This window comes from Microcebus murinus, chromosome 7 (assembly GCF_040939455.1).
Source record: "Microcebus murinus isolate Inina chromosome 7, M.murinus_Inina_mat1.0, whole genome shotgun sequence".
Taxonomy (NCBI): Eukaryota; Metazoa; Chordata; class Mammalia; order Primates; family Cheirogaleidae; genus Microcebus; species Microcebus murinus.
In genome coordinates this window covers 7,501-24,978 of record NC_134110.1, presented here as the reverse complement: position 1 = coordinate 24,978, position 17,478 = coordinate 7,501, and the positions used below count along the sequence as shown (strand labels likewise).

At 48.5% G+C, this 17,478-nt stretch overlaps 1 long non-coding RNA gene and 1 pseudogene across 1 annotated transcript; both read left to right on the top strand.

The window, feature by feature from the left end:
- Positions 1 to 90: 90 nt before the first annotated feature.
- Positions 91 to 2,967, top strand: LOC142871887 (uncharacterized). Its single transcript, XR_012920058.1, has 2 exons — positions 91 to 707; positions 2,272 to 2,967. It is a non-coding gene; the product is annotated as an uncharacterized LOC142871887 (long non-coding RNA).
- A 6,391-nt stretch (positions 2,968 to 9,358) lies between these two features.
- Positions 9,359 to 11,167, top strand: LOC142871838 (chromobox protein homolog 3-like; annotated as a pseudogene).
- The last annotated feature ends 6,311 nt before the right edge of the window (positions 11,168 to 17,478 follow it).

Here is a 17,478-nt window from a genome sequence, read left to right as displayed (position 1 = left end):
GCCGAGCCCGCGCGGGAGGCCCGGAGGCGGGACGCGGCCCCGAGCGCCGGCGACCCCGCCCCGGGGCGGGGAGAGGGGCGGTGCGTCGCGTCGCGCCCGGGCCCGCCCGGGGCGTCCAGGCCGGTGTCGGCGCCCGCGCGGGGCGACCGGGACTTCCGGCCGGCGGGGCAGGCTGCGGCGGGGCGGCGGCGCGCGGCAGGCGGAGAGCCGGGCTGCCAGCGCGGGACCTGGCCGGGCGGGCCCGCCGTCCCCTCCCGCGCCCACCCGGGCGAGCGCTCCCCCTGGGCCTCTCCCCGCCGGCCCGGAGCCGGTCTGACCTTTGACCCTGGGCCTCTCTCCCCCGCCGGCCCGAGCGGCCTGACCTTTGACCCCGCGCGGCGCCTCAGGCCCCCGGGCTCGGTGGGGAGCGGCGTGAGCCGCTTGGCTTTCCGTGAGTCCTCGGACAGACGTGGGACTTGAGAGACGGTGTGTGGAGGCGTGTGACGGAAGCCGGGACGTGCTGGGCCTTCACGCAGATGCCTGCGAGGGAGGCAGAGCGCGCCCGCCTTGCAGGCTCTGGCTGGGCCCGAGCGCGTGTGGCGGGGAACCGGTTAGCGGGGAACGAAACAAAGACCCGAAGAACTGCCAAAACCTAAATACTTTTTTGTAGGTTGAAGAGAGAGGCGACTGTGGAAAAGTAACTCAAACATGCGGGAGGCTAAAGGAAGGTGAGGACTGTTGGAACCCAGTCTGTCTGCACAGAATTCTCTGCGTCTCACCCTCTTGTCCTCGATGCTGAGAGGGTGTCTTTTCTCCTGCTATAGGGATGGCGGCTCTCACAAAGAATTTCATCTCCTGTTTTTAAGGGGAAAAAATGGGGATCATCGGAGTGTCCTTTTTGCATCTGCTGCTTTCCAAGTGCCTTTAACTCAAAATAGTCGCTATACCAGGGTGCATATTTTGGGGTGGTATGTTATGAACGCCCTCACCGTCCACCAGGTGGAGCAAATGGAGCCGCCGCTAAGTACCTTTCAGGCGTCCAGCCTGTACAGGTGTTACTTCTAACCTCAGGACCGCTGATTCCGTAGGTGTTAGCTCCATTTTACAGGCAAGGAAACGGGCTGAGACAGGAACTTGCCCAGGGTTTCACAGCTGGGAAGTAATCGGACCTGGGGTGGACCTAGGCACTGGCTCAACCCTCTATCCCACGCCTGTTGGTGGACTCTGATGAGCTCGGGACTTTATGCTTTCAAATATATGGTTTGTTTCTTCAGGGTTATGGTTCTTTCTTTCTTTTTTTATGGAAGGGTTGGTCCTGAAACTACTTGGGAGGGTGCATCAGAATTACTTGGGAAGCTACACCCTCAGAGTTTCTGATTTAGTGGGTCTGGGGTGGCCAAGAAAGTCAGTATCTAACAACTAATGTTTATATATGCACTCCTTTCATTCCCTATGTTTTCCCCTTAATTGTTTCCTCCCTCATCATTTTTCTGAAAGTCACAGGACAGTGAGCCCATCTGAATTTGAATTTCTAAATCCTGGCTCTGAATACCCTGAACTCAGAATCTAACTGGTTCCGCAGCCTGGCCAGGAGGGAATGCTCCCCACCGTCACCCCCGCACCATGAGCACCAAGGGCTGTAGTGATTTAAGAACTGTAAAATTTATTCTTATGCCTACATATGATCATAAGAAATTTTAGTCAAGGGAACATATATTCCGTAAAATATACTGGAGATAAGAAGTGCTGTAACCATCATTATTATGGTACGATAATAGAGTTGATGTATCTTGATATCACTGATAGTATTATAAACAAAAGTAGTCTGTCTAGCTAATCTCATATATTTATTTATGAATTTTAGAAGTTGTCAGCTCTGCAGTTTGGCGTTACATCACACATACAATTGTCATTTAATACTCTCTCGCTTCTTCATTCATTAGTAGATTTTCTCCTGTTTTCTCCTCTCTTAGCTCTTGCATGTCTTTTTTGTTTTTAACACGTTGCTAGGCATTGTCAATCTCACCAATTATATTCAGCCTTTGTCCTATAAAGAAATTATTACATTGCAAAGAGATATGAAATCATTGAGTTGTGTCATCTCAAAATTTTTAATTGATGATGGAACAACATTGTACTGAAACACAAATGACACAGGGCTGTGATGCTTGAAAGAAAACTTCACAATGTCAAAAATTAAGCTTCATTTCCTGACTGACGTACAGTTCAAAAAATGTCACCAATTTAACCTCTCTCTCACAAAATCAACTGAGTTGCCAAATCTGCATACAGAGTTGGGGGAGAAGAAACTACCCGAGGGAACACCTGGGGCGGAGGACGACTGTGAAGGGAAAAAGACTTGTTGTACGAGCCACTCCTGCCACAAGGAATCTGACCCCCAGGAGTCTGCAGGAGCTTTGTCACTGAACCTGCACTGCAGTCCCCTGGTCTGCTGAAGGTGGCACCCGGGGCTGGAGCTCCCAGAGGGACGGGACTGTCGCTGCTCTGTCCACTTAGGTAATGAGCCCAGCTGTGTTCCAAGATTTTAGATTCTTTCATCGGAAAAGGGTAGGGCACAACTCTGCCTGGTGTATCAATCTCAGTGCGTCTGTTCTTCCAGAGCTTAGTTTTGTTTCTCTGCCCACCCTCCCCTTTTGGGATGGATGAGTTCTATTGTCCATTGTTTGGCAGTTTTTATTTTTCAAGTGAGAAAACCCTGAGAACTGAAGAACTGAGAATTTTTTTCCTCAGAGATCCTGTGTTATCATGTTAGGTTACAGGGTATTCTTTATTTCCTCATTAAGTGCATTAATTTCTTAGACATATGCTTTGTCTACATAATAGTCATGGATGTAAGTTTCATGTACACAAAATAAAGAAAACTTAAGCCATGTGAAAGGCTTAATATAGGAGGTTAAAATTAAGTAATTTAATTAATATTATATATTGCTATTTTTAAAATTCAGGTAATAGTAAAGGGGAAATAAATTAATATCTTCTTGTGCAAAATTCTATTTCTTCCCTGTCCTTGTGTGTGTCAACAGAAAAGAACCCAAACTCTGTAAAATATTTTTAAAGAGGTTTATTCTGATCCAAATTTGAGAACCATGGCCTGGAGCCACTCCCAAGAAACCTTGAGCAAGCAGACTCGCTATGGCTGGGTCACAGTTTGGTTTTATACATTTCAGGGAACAGGAATTACACTTAAAGTCATAAATCAGTACATGGAAGGTGTACATTGGTTTGGCCCAAAAAGGCAGGACATTGGGGGGCTTACAGGTTATAGAAGAGTTTGAATATTTTTTGATTTGTAATTGGTTAAAGAAATGAAGCTTTGTCTAAAGGCCTGGGATGTTTTAAGTTAAGGTAAGAAAGTCTGTAATCAGAGAGCAGCCACTGGACAAATACCAGACTCAGGTGATCTGTTAAGTAAACTGATGACCTGGAGGTGTGGGTTAAGCTTTGTCTTGCATAGCCACAGGCCTGTTACTGAGTTACAAGGGACACCTCTCCCTGAGAAGGGAGAGGGGGCACATGATAAGGCATGTCTGACCTCCTTGTCATGGCCAGCAACTCAGCTTCAGGGTAGTTCTGGGGTCCCCTTGGCCAAGATAGCGTCCATTCAGTCAGCTGGGGGGAAGCTTAAGATTTTATTTTAGTTCACATGTATTTAAGGAAAATAATTATCTCTTCCATATTAACGTGCATCATTCATTTTAGAACTTTTCAAGTGATTATCAGAAGTTTTCTAAGTTATTTTAGGCAAGGTTTATCAAAATAGTGCATGTGAAAAATATTTATTTGTTGACAAAATACTTTATTTCAAGCTTCTGGTTGGTTTTGGTGGATGACGATTTATCCATTGATGGTTTAATCCGCACCTTGACGTTGCGGGTGTCTTCGCAGCGGTGGTGTGTGAGCTGCACAGTGTGCAGGAGAGGATTTGTAACAGGCGCTCGTGGATGCTTAGGAACGGCTCTCTGTGATTTCGTGTTTGCGAGGGGTGATGAAGACTACCAGCCAGCAGGGTACAAGAGTCTATAACTTCTTTTCTTTTGAACTCGGGTTAGCTGGCTCCCTTCGGATGTTAGGGTTTATGTGCCACAGGAAGCAGGAACTTCTTAGCCCTTTCTTGTTAGCAAATAGGCTCTGACCTAGGATTAGTTTTTCTTTCTTATCACTGCTGACATATTTTTGGTCATAAGAATAAACATTCTATTATATTCATGAAAGTGAGATTAATCAAATGAAAAAAAACCAATTTTCATTTCTGTAAATGAAGCTTTAAATCACTAGCTAAATTAGCTAGATACAGATGTCAGGGATCACATGAAGTGTTTAGAAACCTTGATGCCCAGAGGCAGAGCTGCATGTTTAAGAACAAGGAGCTGGGGCTAGAGTTCAGGTCCCACAGAAACAGCCAAGTCTAAGGCCTCAGGTGGCTCTAGAAATGAGGAAGTAACAATTTTTCTACAAGTGGAGTGAAGGCTTCTTGTGATTCTTCCCCCATTAAGATAATACCACACAGGTAGCCTTGGGTTTCACGTTTTCTACACTGCATTAAACTTTTATGGCTTATCATGTCAGGCACCATAGTTCCTCTGAGTTAAATTCCTTCTCTTACTAATATTAATAACAGCAACTGTAAGGTTTTTCGGCGGTGGCGAAAAGAAAAGAGACACAGAAAGAGAAAGAGTGGGGGGCCAAACCACGTGGCTTTATTATACACTCGTGGACGAGGTTCTGGGGCCCCCAAGAGCAGGGGGCCCTGGAAGTCGCCACAGTTTGACGGGGCTGAGGCCTTTTATATCCTTTGGGCCTGGCTAGGGACTTTTGGCGGGAAGAGCTGGGGATTTTAGGAGGGGCTGGAGGTATTTGTGGAATCCAGGAGCCAAAACATTCTTATCTAGATGGACATCTGGGTGTGGATCCTCTCAGTGGGGCCTGGCAGTTTTGTCCTTGGCGGGTCTGGTCTCATGAGTCTTTTCTTTTTGATCTAGGGAAGGGAGGGGGCCGCCACCAGCCTTACAGCAACCATTTTGCATAATGCCATGGGCTATGTTGATTCTCAGGATGCCCTGTGAGGTAACTATTTTTATCCATGTTTTATGTAGCAGAAGCTAAATTTCAGAATTTCTAAGTGGATTTTCCCAGATCACACACCCAAGTCTCTCTCAATCCAAGGTCTGTGCTATTTGAGTTCACACTGTACAATGGCATTTCTGCAACCCTAGGTTGTTGGACATGAGAGGAGCTAAATCCAGGAGACTTCTTTCCTCCATGTTTTCCATCATTGTCATGGAACATGTGCTGGTCTCCAAGCACACCTGAGCCCGTGAGTAATAAATAGTCAGCCTGTAATGAGGCTGTTGGACAGGAGAGGGGCTCAGTCCAGGAGACTTCTTCCTTCCATGTTCCTTTTCATTGTCATGGAACATGTGCTGGTCTCTGAGTACACTTGAGCCTGTGAGTAATTAATAGAGTATAATTAGGTTGTTGGACAGGAGAGGGGCCGAGTCCAGGAGACTTCTTCCCTCCATGTTCCCCTTCATCATCATGGAACATGTGCTGATCTCCAAGCACACCTGAGCCCGTGAGTAATAAATAGCATGTAATGAAGTTGTTGGACAGGAGAGGGGGTGAGTCCAGGACACTTCTTCCCTCCACGTTCCTCTTCATTGGCATGAACCATGTGCTGGTCTCCGAGTACACCTGAGTTCGTGAGTAATAAATAGCGTGTAATTAGGTTGTTGGACAGGAGAGGGGCTGAGTCCAGGAGACTTCTTCCCTCCAGGTTCCCCTTCCTGGTCATGAAACATGTGCTGATCTCCGAGTACACCTGAGCCCGTGAGTAATAAATAACTCATTATGAGGTTGTTGGACAGGAGAGGGGCTGAATCCAGGAGACTTCTTCCCTCCAGGTTCCCCTCATCGTCATGGAACATGTGCTGGTGTCCGAGTACACCTGAGCACTGTGAGTAATAAATAGTCAGCATGTAATGAGGCTGTTGGACAGGAGAGGGGCTGAGTCCAGGAGACTTCTCTCCATATTCCCCTTCATCATCATGGAACATGTGCTGGTCTCCAAGCACACCTGAGCGAGTGAGTAATAAATACTGTGTATTGAGGTTGTTGTACAGGGGAGGGGCTGAGTCCAGAAAACTTCCCCCCTCCACATTCCCCTCATTGTCATGGAACATGTGCTGGTCTCCAAGCACACCTGAGCCCGTGAGTAATAAATAGCGTGTAATGAGGCTGTTGTACAGGGGAGGGGCTGAGTCCAGAAAACTTCCCCCCTCCACATTCCCCTCATTGTCATGGAACATGTGCTGGTCTCCGAGCACACCTGAGCCCGTGAGTAATAAATAGCATGTAATGAGGCTGTTGTACAGGGGAGGGGCTGAGTCCAGAAAACTTCCCCCCTCCACATTCCCCTCATTGTCATGGAACATGTGCTGGTCTCCGAGCACACCTGAGCCCATGAGTAATAAATAGCGTGTAATGAGGCTGTTGGACAGGAGAGGGACTGAGTCCAGGAGACTTCTTCCCTCCATGTTCCCCTTCCTGGTCATGGAACATGCACTGGTCTCCGAGTACACCTGAGCCCATGAGTAATAAATAGTCAGCGTGTAATGAGGCTTTGGACAGGAGAGGGACTGAGTCCAGGAGACTTCTTCCCTCCACGATCCCCTTCCTGGTCATGGAACATGTGCTGGTGTCCGAGTACACCTGAGCCCGTGAGTAATAAATAGCATGTAATGAGGATGTTGGACAGCAGAGAGGCTGAGTCCAGGAGACTTCTTCCCTCCATGTTCCCCTTCATTGTCATGGAACATGTGCTGGTCTCCGAGCATACCTGAGCACTGTGAGTAATAAATAGCGTGTAATGAGGCTGTTGGACAGGAGAGGGGCTGAGTCCAGGAGACTTCTTCCCTCCATGTTCCACTTCCTGGTCATGGAACATGTGCTGGTGTCCGAGTACACCTGAGCCCGTGAGTAATAAATAGCATGTAATGAGGATGTTGGACAGCAGAGAGGCTGAGTCCAGGAAACTTCTTCCCTCCATGTTGCCCTTCATTGTCATGGAACATGTGCTGGTCTCCGAGCATACCTGAGCACCGTGAGTAATAAATAGCGTGTAATTAGGTTGTTGGACAGGAGAGGGGCTGAATCCAGGAAACTTCTTCCCTCCACGTTCCTCTTCATTGTCATGGAACATGTGCTGGTCTCCGAGCACACCTGAGCCCGTGAGTAATAAATAATCAGCGTGTAATGAGGCTGTTGTACAGGAGAGGAGCTGAGTCCAGGAGACTTTTTTCTTCCACATTCCCCTTCATCGTCGTGGAACATGTGCTGGTCTCTGAGTACACCTGAGCCCATGAGTAATAAATAGCGTGTAATGAGGTTGTTGGACAGGAGAGGGGCTGAGTCCAGGAGACTTCTTCCCTCCATGTTCCCCTTCCTGGTTATGGAACATGTGCTGGTCTCCGAGTACACCTGAGCCCGTGAGTAATAAATAGCGTGTAATGAGGCACTTGCTTGCAGTTTGATTTTCTCTACTCTTTGCTGCTCCTTTTCCTTCTTCTGCTCCTGGTGTGGCTTTATCAAATTGTAATAGAAGAATGGAAAATCAAAGTGATCAATAATGGTATGATTCAAACCCTAACTTGAGGAAAATCATAACATATGAATAAAATTTAGTTGAGGAATATGGACTAATCGACTCATTGTTATTAGTCTACTTTGGCTACCATAATAAAATTCCACAGCCTGGGTGGTTTAAGCAACAGAAATGTATCTTCTCGCAGTTCTGAGAGCTGGAAAGTTCAAGACCAGTGTGCTGAGCAATTTGGTGTCTGGTGAGGGCCTCTTCCTGGCTTGCAGACAGCTGCCTCCTCACTGTGCCACATGGAGGGCGGGTAGAGAGCGAGCTCAGAGAGCGTGAACAGGCCCTCTGTTGGCTCTTACGAGGGTGCTACTCCTATTGCGTCATTGTACCAGGGCCGTATGCTTATGAATGCCATATCTTCAATATTGTCACAGCTTAGAGCTTCAATATTTGAATTCTGGGGAAAGTTCAGTCCATAGCCCTCACGGTTTCCCTATTCACTATACTGTGCTTGTCTGCGAGCAAAGTAGGTATGCCATTGTCTTTGAGGTCACACGACCAGTCCATAGCTCAAATAAGAAACCATTACAAAGGGATTTATAAACATTTTAAAATAAAGTTTGAATATCCCAGTACATTAAAAAACCCTAATAAAATTGGTCATAATAAATATATAAACATTTAAACAATATGAAAATTTATATTTGTTACACACAAATATGTTCAATTTATTAATAAATTGATTATCATTTAAGAAGATACAACCATTGTTAGCTATTTCTTCAAAAGCAATTATCTGGCTCAAAAGTGCTTCAAAATTACAATTGATATACAATTATTATAAAACAAACTTCACATTTAAACCAATCCAACCTATATTCTGGCCAAAAATAACTAATTGTACAGGTCATGATGAGAAATATTAGCTTTATTCTTCATAAAAACTTATTAGTTACTTTCAAAATCTGTATCATATGTGTATTATATATTCAAATGGAATGCTGCCACTAAATTTTTTTATGTTATACAAACTTTAAATGGCTGCATATTATTTCACAGTACAGAAGCACGAGAACTAAAAATAAAATCCTAAGTCCCACCACTGACTGAATGGACATCCTCTTTGCCAAGGGGACCCCAGAGAAACCCTAAAACTGACCTCCCTGGCCATGATGGGATGAGAGGTCAGACATGCTTCTGTATACCCTTCTCCATTAGTAGTTTAGACACAACGACTGACTAGCATTAATGCTAAAAATAGGCATCATATGAGTGACAAAATGGACTCTGTGGCAACAAGATACCAAATTATAAACAAGATCTAAGGTCCTGCCAGACAAGGGCTAAGTCGTGCACCCCACACTTAAAGCATAAACTGTTCTGCCACAAGGTTTTTGTTTTTCTCCAGCAGCTAAACAAGCGCTAGCCTGGAGATAAGCAATATTGAAACAACTGCCGCTCATGCACTGCGGAATGATAACTGACCCCCACCCCTTTGTTCCACGAGCCATAACTGCAGCTTTGACTGGACTGAGACTGATCTAAGCAACTTTCTCCTGGCAAGGGTCCACCGCCCATGGACTGGCTCTGGCTGGTTTGCAGAGGCTGCCCACTCGAGCACTTCTGTGTGCCTCTTCCATCTTTTGATGTGTAGGGCCTAATTGGGATGCATGTAAATGTTAAGTCTTTACCCCAAAGTGAACATGGGCTGTATGTAACATACATGTTTATCTAACCTGCACGTGTGTGACTCTCCCTTGTGAATATTCATAGCTCCTCCTATAACCTGTTGAATATGTATGTTTAGTCAGCCTATTTGGCATAAAGCTCCTGCCCTAATCCCTCCTTTGAACTACCTGCCTCTAGTTTTGGCCAGAGACCCACTTCTCAGCCTGAAGGTTGTAAACTTTTATAGGAAATAAAGCCTCATGGCTTGAGACATGCAGGGCTCTAGCAGCTCAGAGGTAATGAATAATACCTCTTCAAGTCTCCAATAAAAAATGGCCTGCAATAGAACTACATTGCAAAAAACAGGAAAGAAACAGAACACGAAGGGTGAAAAGGTTGAAGAGGTAGAGCCTGAAGAATTTGCAATGGAAAAGTACTGGATCCATGTGTAGTAAATGGGAAAGTGGAGTGTTTCCTGCAGTGGAAGGGATTTGCAGATGCTGACAGTACTTGGGAACCTGAGGAAAATTCAGATTGTCCAGAGTTAATTGAAGCATTTCTTAATTCTCAAAAAGCTGGTAAAGAAAAAGGTTGTACAAAAAAGAAAATCTTTATCTGACAATGAATGTGCTGATAGCAAATCAAAGAAGAAAAGAGACACTGCTGACAAACCAAGAGGCTTTGCCGTAGATCTTGATCCTGAAAGAATGATCGGTGCCACAGGCAGAGTGGAGAAGTTGTGTTTGTCGTGGCCTGTTTGCAGGACGGAGGATGAACACAGAACATAAAACACAAACACGCAGAACACAAAGAAAAACAGACACACAGACAGATGGTTGACTCGAGTAATAATACACCGGGTCAGTTTTATTTTTATACTCTAAAAGATTAAAGTTAGTTCCTTTTACGTAACTGCCCAGGTGTGGCAGCAATGGCTGTAAATTCCGGAACGCATAGCCTTAGGGAAGCAGACGTCCCCTGACTCAGAATCTCCAGGTGGTTGCTCTAGGTGCCAGGCGTAGATAAAGGACCGAGATTAGCAAGGATGGGCAAGGTGAGACACAGGGAGCATTTCTCATCCCAAGCTTCTCTTAGGGTGACCCCCTAAGATCTTCTGCTGAACCCCGGCAGCTGTGCATGGCTTAGGTCGCCCCTCCCTTGAGGGGTCTCACCCGTCATTGACTAACCAGCCATCTTATGAGGTGTACACAGCAATCACAGGAACAATGTGTTTATCGTGTGTTTACCAATGCCATGGGGCGGGGCTGCTCTTGCTACTCGCAGCTCATGTCCTTTGTTTTGCCTCTAGGCAACACCTTTGTTTATCACAGGGAGCCTGTACGGAACAGATTACTTTCAAATGCTCTGGGCAGAACATGTACATTACTCACTAACTTTAATTCTTAAATGTCGCGCCCGCCTCGCCAGCAAGGAAGATGCGGCAACTGGAGTTCTTCTGACAGTGCTTTAATGGGGTTCCCTTTAGACTTACATGATGCGGAAGACCCAGCCCGGCAGCACGCAGGCTGCTATATACCCTAGAAGCACAACCCCTAAGCTGGGATAGGCCGCTCAGCTGTCGAGCCGCCAAAGCATTGGTCCATGTAGGATCCTTCATTTGCATGCTTGCGCCACAGGGTAACCGACAATTGCGCGTGCGCTGAACTTGTTTACTGCTCTAGGCAAAGCCGGAAACAGGCGCCATCTTGTAATGGCGTTGGCACCGCGCCCCACACTTAAACTAGGAAAATATATATCAGTCCACTACAGTGTTCCTCATGGAAGGGAAAGATTCATGGGAGGCAGATCTGGTGCTGGCAAAAGAGGCAAATGTGAGTGTCCTCAAGCTGTGATTGCTTTTATGAAGAGAGACTAACTTGGCACTCTCACCCAGAGGCTGAAGCTCAATAACTGTTTCCATGGCTTTATGTGTGTGTCTCTCAGGAGTCAGTCATGCTTCTTGGTGAACGTCTGGGTGGGTTTCGGGGCTCTCAGAGGTGCCAGCAGCAGAGCGTGTTGGCTTTGGGCCTCCCTGGATTCTCAAGAGGGGCCAAACTGGTTAAACCAGTTTGACTGACAGAGGAAATGTGACTAAAAATAGTACGTTTTCAAGTTCAGTGAAAGGTGAAACTGACAATTTCAGGTTTCTTAACAATGATTAAACCATCAACTCTATGTTTGTGGTGTTCTTTCTGTGTATAAGAGAAGCATAGAGGCAAAGAGTCAAAACACCACTGACTGTGGGAGGGAAGTTGGCCTCTTTCACTTTAAAAAGCCTCATTTTCTTATTCTTTCAAGTGTGCAAAGTACTCTGGGGATGTTGAAAGTTTATTAAGGTGTCATATGTCAGCAGGTCATAGGTCACCAGTTAATGCATTTTCAACAATCAATAAATTGACATTAATAGTGCAATATGGATTACTTTAAACAGTGTTATAAAAATGGAGTAAATGTAAAAGAGCAATATATCTAGATAAACGTTAAGTACTCTTTTCATGAACTTTGATATTATCAAATTAGACTCATCTAAATTATTCTTTTACATTTAGCATGTTCCTAAGACTTTCTTTTAACTTGAGATATTTCCCTAGAGTGGTGCCAATACCTATCTGTCCCCAATGCCGGGCTCCTTCTCTTCGCTGTGTGCGGGGTGGGAAGTGCTGTCCAACCAGGGGCAAAGATCCTCCCCTAGAGTGGGGGTGACACCCAACTGTCCCCAATGTCGGGCTCCTTCTCCACGCTGTGTGTGGGGTGGGAAGTGCTGTCCACCCAGGGAAAAAGTCTTCCCATCTCCCTCTGTGTCCCTGGCACCTGCTGCAGTGCTGGGTCGCAGTCGCCACTCCACAAACACCTGCTGAGCCAGCGACTGTCCACCTGCGGCTCTCTGCTTCCTAATGACCTGAAAGATCTCTCCCAACATAGCAGGTCAGCTGACCTGGTGTGACCCCATCTCATAAACTAGCGTTAGCCATTCTCTGAGAAATCCAGGCGTCTTTGAAGCCACATCCCCTCTCGTGTTGCCAGTTTCCTTCCCTGGAAGGGAGCTGTGATCCCTCAGTGGCTTAGATTGTGGCAACTACGGCACGAGGAACCGCCGAGTGTTTACTGTGACAGCGTAACATTGAGAAATCCAATGTTGTCTCTTGTTTTCTTGGCTATGGGACATCCGGAGGGGTGAAGAGCGAGCAGCTGGCCGGTTCCCAGGACTGTGACAAAGCATCCGTCAGGAGTTTATGGTCGCTACAGCCAACACGTTATTTGAAATGCCCTAAATCAAAGGACTTATTACAAGATACCCTCCTATATGTCCGCTGAATCAATGTGCAAACAAATTGATTCTTTTTGTGATAGGAACCCACCGAGCGAGACATCCGAGCAGGGAAAATGGGAACAGCCGCCTGTGAAACTGTACGGCAGTGAGGTCACGCAGCAGCGCAGGTGAAGACAAACTCAAGAACCCGCAACACAACTCGGATGAGAAAGGACGGGCCGGCGCCCTGCATGAGGCCAGACGCTGCAGACGGGAAGCACCAGATGGCGCCACACCGCTGCCCACATGGGAGAAGGGCGGTACTGCGCACATGTGCGAGAAAAGCCGGACTGCGCATGCAAGAAGGGGCACGAGCACCACACATACGCGAAAATGGCCACTGCCGTCCCGCATACCTGACAATGGCCACCACTGCTGCACACAGGCAGTAATGACCACTAAAGCCACGCATGCGCCAAAATGGTGCCATGCCCCATACATGCGTGCAAATGGCCACCAGTCACACGCATGCGCAAAATTGGCCATCGCGCACGCGCCAAAATGGCCACAGCCAGGGCCACAGATGCGAAAAATGAAACACTGCAGCTTTGCATGCGCAAAATGGTGGCTGCCACTGAAGTGCATGTGCGAGAATAGCCACCGACCAGGGCGCATGTGCAAAATGGCTGCCACCAGCGCCACACATGTGAAAAAACAGGGACACTGCTGTCACATATGCGTCAAAATGGCTGCTATCAGCACCACACATGCCCGAAAATGGCTGCCCACCTCCACGCATGCACCAAAATGGCCACTGCCAGTGGCGCACACGCACAAAAAGGGACACTGCTGCCGTGCATGCGTCAAAATGGCTGCCGTCTGCACCGCACATGCTCTATAATGGCCACCCACCTCCATGGATGCTCTGAAATGGCAGGCCACCTCTACACATGCACCAAAATGGCTGCTGTTGGCACGGTGCATGCCCTAAAATGGCCGCCCACTGCCGCGCATGCGTCAAAATGGCAGCCGCCAGTGCCACGCATGCCCTAAAATGGCTGCCCACTGCCGCGCATGTGCGAAAATGGCCACCACCACTGCTGAAAATGACTCCCGCCACTATGCAAATGCCGAAATGGCTGCCACAGACGAGAAAATGGCCCCCGCCATTGCCCATGTGCCAAAATGGCCACTGCAGCTCAGAAAATGCACCCCTGCCATTGTGCTTATGCCACAATGGCCCTTGCAGCCGCCAAAATGTCTGCCACAACTCTGCAAATGTCTCCCACAGCCATATTTGCGCCACAATGGTCACTGCAGCCGCAAAAATAACCAACGCCTCAGCGATGAGTCAAAATGGCTGCCCCAGCCTTCCAAATAGCCACGGCCGCCTCACATGCGCCAAAATCACCATCACAACCCCGAAAATGGCCTCTGGAGCTCTGAAAATGGCCCCTGCCAGGGTGCATGAGAGGAAATGGCCGCTGCAGCCACCCAAATGGCCGCCGGACAACGGAAAAAGACCCCCGCTGCTGCGCATGCACCAATATTGCCATTGCAGCCACTAAAATGGCCGCCGGACATCCAAAAAAGACCCCCGCTGGTGCACATGCGCCAATATTGCCATTGCAGCCACTAAAATGGCCGTCGCAGGTCCAAAAATAGTCCTCATCACAGCGCGTGTGCCAAAATGGCCCCTGTGGCTGTGAAAAAGGGCCAGGTCTTTGCGCATGTGCCAAAATGGCACTCAAAGCCACCAAAATGGCTGCCGTCAGCACCGTGCATGCTCTAAAATGGCTGCAGCCAGTGCAGCGCATGCTCTAAAATGGCCATGCGCCTCCACGCATGCTCAAATGGCTGCCCACCTCCATGCATGCACCAAAATGACCACTGTCAGCACTACGCATGCCTTAAAATGGCTGCCCACTGACACGTATGCGTCAAAATGGCAGCTGCCAGTGCCGCGAATGCCCTAAAATGGCTGCCTCCAGTGCCACGCATGCCTTAAAATGGCCGCCCACTGTCGCGCATGTGCGAAAATGGCCGCCACCACTGCCGAAAATGGCTCCTGCCACTGTGCAAATGCCAAAATGGCTACCACAGTGGAGAAAATGGCCCCCGCCATCGCCCATGCGCCAAAATGGGCCTTGCAGCTGCCAAAATGTCTGCCACAACTCTGAAAATGTCTCCCACAGCTGTATTTGCGCCATAATGGTCCCCGCAGCCACGAAAATAACCAACGCCTCAGCGATGAGTCAAAATGGCTGCCCCAGCCTTCCAAATATCCGCTGACGCCTCACATGCGCCAAAATTACCATCAAAACCCCGAAAATGGCCTCTGGAGCTCTGAAAATGGCCCCTGCCAGGGTGCATGAGAAGAAATGGCTGTGGCAGCCACCAAAATGGCTGCCAGACAACGGAAAAAGACCCCCGCTGCTGCGCATGCACCAATATTGCCATTGCAGCCATTAAAATGGCCGCTAGAGGTCCAAAAATACCCCTCATCACTTCACGTGTGCCAAAATGGCCCCTGTGGCTGTGATAAAGGGCCAGACCTTTGCGCATGTGCCAAAATGGTCACCAAAACCACCAAAATGGCTGCCACAACTCTAATACTGTTCCCTGCAGCCACGCATGCGCCAAAATGGCTACTGTCAGCACTGTGCATTCTTTAAAATGGCCGCAGCCAGTGCCACGTATGCTCTAAAATGCCCACCCACCTCCACGCATGCTCTAAAATGTCCCTCCACCTCCGCTCATGCGTCAAAATGGCTGCTGTCAGCACTGCGCATGCTCCGAAATGGCTGCCAACCTCCACAATGTGCCAAAATGGCAGCCACCAGTGTGCACATGCTCTAAGATGGTCACCCACTGCCGCGCATGTGACAAAATGGCCACCGCCAGTGCTGTGCATGCCCTAAAATGGCCACCCACTGCCATGCATGTGTGAAAATGGCCGCCGCCACTGCCGAAAATGGCGGCTGCCACAGATGAGAAAAATGGCCCCTGCCATCGCGCATTCGCCAAAATGGCCACTGCAGCTCAGAAAACACACCCCTGCCATTGCACATGCTCCAAAATGGCCCTTGTAGCCGCCAAAATGTCTGCCACAACTCTGAAAACGTCTCCCACGGCCGTATATGCACCACAACAGTCACCGCAGCTGCAAAAATAACCAACGCCTCAGTGATGAGTCAAAATGGCTATCGCAGCCTTCCAAATAGCTGCCGCTGCCTTACATGCAACAAACTCACCATCACACTCCCGAAAATGGCCGCTGGAGCTCCGAAAATGGCTTCTGCCAGGGCGCATGCAAAAAATGGCCGCCGTCTGTGCGAAAATGACTGCCGGACAGCTGAAAAAGACCCCCACTGCTGCGCATGTGCCAACATGGCCATTGGAGCCACTAAAATGGCCGTCGCAGGTCCAAAATTAGCCCTCGTCACAGGGCATGTGCCAAAATGGCCCCTGTGGCTGTGAAAATGGGCCAGGCCTTTGTGTATGTGCCAAAATGGGCGCCAAAGCCACCCAAATGGCTGCCGCAACTCCAATAACGTCCCCATCGGCCATGCATGCGCCAAAATGGCTGCCCTCAGCACCGCACATACTCTAAAATGGCCGCCCAACTTCACGCATGCTCTAAAATGGCCACCCACTTGCACCCATGCATCAAAATGGCCACAGTCAGCACCACTCATGCTCTAAAAAGGCTGCCCACCTCCACGCATGTTCTAAAATGGCCACCCACTTGCACGCATCCGTCAAAATGGCCGCAGTCACCACCACGCATACTCTAAAATGGCCACCCACTTGTATGCATGGATCAAAATGGCCGCCTTCAGCACCGCGCATTCCCTAAAATGGCCACCCAGTATCGCACATGCATCAAAATGGCCGCCGTCAGCACCGAGCATGCCCTAAAATGGCCACCCAGTGCCACGCATGCATCAAAATGGCCACCGCCACTGCCGTGCATGCCTGAAAATGGCCACCCACTGCCGCGCATGACCTAAAATGGCCACCGCCACTGATGAAAATGGCTCCCACCAATGCGCAAACGCCAAAATAGCTTCCACAGACGAGAAAATGGCCCCCACCACTGCGCATGTGCCAAAATGGCAGTCAAAGTGACCAAAATGGCTGCCACAACTTCAATAATGTCCCCCAAAGCTACACATGCTCCAAAAGGGCTGCAGCAGCCGCACATGCGCCAAAATGGCTACAGCAGCTGTGCATGTGCCAATATGGCCATTGAAACTGGCAAAATGGCTGCTGCAACTCTAAAAATGTCCCCGACACTCACGCATGTACAAAAATGGTCGTTGCAGATGTGAAAATCGCCCTGTTGCCGCGCATGTGACAAAATGATCATTGCAGCCAAGGAAATGACCATCGCTGGCCCAAAAATGAGTTCTGCTGCTGTACATGCACCAAAATGGCCGCCAGAGCAGCCAAAATGTCTGCCGCAAATCTAAAGATGTTACCCTCGGCCATGCATGCCCCCTAATGACTATTGCAGCTGCCAAAATGGCTGCTAGAACTCCAACAATGTCCCTCACAACTGCACATGCACCAAAAATGGCCTCCATGGCCCCAAAACAGGCCCCGATGCCGCGCATGTGCCAAAATGGCAGCTGGAGCCACCAACAGGGCTACCAAAACAACGATATTATGACCCATGGCTGCACATGCACCAAAATGGCCACCACAACTCTGAAAATGTCACCTACATCACACATGCGCCCCAAACTCCACTGCCATCAAGCATGACCCAAAATGTCCCTTAGAGCTCTGAAAATGGCCACCGACACTGCACATGCACCAAAACACCAGTCACAGCCCGCAAAATGGCCACCAAAGCTCTGAAAATAGCCCCACCTACTGTGCATATGCCAAAATGGCTGCTGCAGCTCTGAAAATGGACACCGCACTGCGCATGTGTGGAAATAACCACTGAAGCCTCAAACACATT